Genomic DNA, 2,008 nt, shown 5'->3' on the forward strand with positions numbered 1-2,008 from the left:
TCACATATTCCTTGGCTACAGAAAAATAACAGAGCAGTGTGTCTGTTGCAAAGGACTCTGAGAGCTCACGTGGTGTCTTAGCCCCGTGCATGGGAGGATGTAGGATTCTGAAAAGGGGGTGCACACAGTGAGGTGCATCCTTATTTAACATGACAGTTTTTTCCAGGAAAAAGAAACTAGAAGCTACACTAATATAGTGGGGCCCAGGGCTGTATGAATCAGTTTTAAGACTGACGCAAATACAAATCAAACTTTATTGGAATGAGTCAAAATCGGTGAATCACGAATCTGTGAAAAAGTCTGCAAGCCCGTGAAACAGGAGCTACTTGACCAAGACCAGTGAAAAGACAGCAGAACTGCAGAAGAAAGGATAGCTTGAATGGTGGAACGGAGAGCGTTAAAAAGGAGAGGCGGTCACTAGCACTGGGGGGAACCAGGAGTTTAGAAGGGATCAGGTAGATGATAATGAGCCAGGAAGTCAGCTCTGGCCGCTGCCTGACTAGAAATGTTTCAGCCGGGATGAGCTCAGGTGAGCGTGGGGCTGTTTTCCTGTTGTTCCTCCACCCGCATCCCTGGGCAGAGTTTCACCGGTCGGTGCCTACAGTTGAGACTCCCTCGACTCATTCGGGGGCAGTGAGCACTGGCCGGTGCCCTCTGCTCCATGTCTGCTCACAGATCGCTCGTTATTAACCTGCCTCATTATTTGTCCCCGAGATGTGTCCCCAGTGGCTTCCCTTATTAAGAAAGGCTTAGAGCAGTCAGTGATGGGCCTAAGCAATTATTACTGAGTTTTGGCAAGCCATCGAGGGCCACATGACAGCCAGCCAGGGGCAGATAAATATTAATTTTCTACATTTTTAGGGGCCCTGTGGGCCGGATAGAGTGGCCTAGCGGGCCGCATTTTGCCCACCCCTGGCCCATCTTTTGGCACATCAAACAGGGCTGATTACAAACGCTGCTGCCAGGCGGTTGCTTTGAAACTGTCTGGAGCGGGAAGTGGGGTGGGTGCTGTGCACCAGGGCACCCCCCTGGATCTACCCCTGCAGTTTCCTATTTGAGCCCTGGGTGTTGCACGCCCAGCTGCGCTGACAATCCTGGTGCCCTGCAGCGCCCTGGAAACAATGTGAAGGTGCCCTGGGGTGCTGCTGCTGGTTGTGGCAATCTCTTGATTTGCAGATGATCTCTACCATGGCTCACTCGTGGGTCTCGAGGCCACTTAAGAGCCTGGTCATTGAGTCACGGACCTGTCCATATACACTGCAGGTCTTTCCGCAGGGAAGAGCAGCCGTAGGCTGGGATTCCTCTCCTTTCCCTTCCTCTGCTTCGAGGGCGGCTGCTTGACCTCACGACAGGCCCCGGAGGCGGTGGTGCCGCCGGGGCTGGCCGCAGGCTGCTCCTCCCGGCTCTCGATGCGGGCGTCTTGTCCAAGCGGGCGGCACAGCTCTGCCTTTGGCCTAGGGTTGCCAGTTCAGTTTGAATCTGTTCTGGGAGGTTTCATCACACGACGCGATCACATGAATTACAGGGCATGCACTTCACATCGGGAAAGCAAATGCGCCTACGTGGTGCCAGGTCGGCTTGAGGATTCGCCCGCCCTTCCTGGACCAGGAGCAGGCTGCAGGCCCGAAGGGGCTGCCAGGTCGTGGTGCCCACCCCTGCACTGCTAGTCCTACTGTTATCGAGGTGGTCTGATAAGAGAGATCGGACTTGCCCGAAGAGCCGGGCCCTGCAGCCAACACCGCTACCCGCTCCCATCCTTTACTGCTACTCTGTCCTCTACTGCTACTGCTACGAGAGAAAACCAGGGGGCATCAAAACGTCCGGTTTCGCATCGTCCTCTGCGATCGCCCCCCTACCTGCACTGGGCTATTGCGTTTGGGGGCGAAAAAAGAGCCACCGGATCGCTGTCTCAGTCGGATTCAGATTCCACATGAATTTTAACGGCTGCCCTAGCTCGGGGCCCCCGGCAGAGGGAGCTGCGGCGGCGCGGCCCGGCCCGGACCCCGCC

Source organism: Gavialis gangeticus, unplaced genomic scaffold (assembly GCF_001723915.1).
Source record: "Gavialis gangeticus isolate Ggan-Ray unplaced genomic scaffold, GavGan_comp1, whole genome shotgun sequence".
Lineage (NCBI taxonomy): Eukaryota > Metazoa > Chordata > Crocodylia > Gavialidae > Gavialis > Gavialis gangeticus.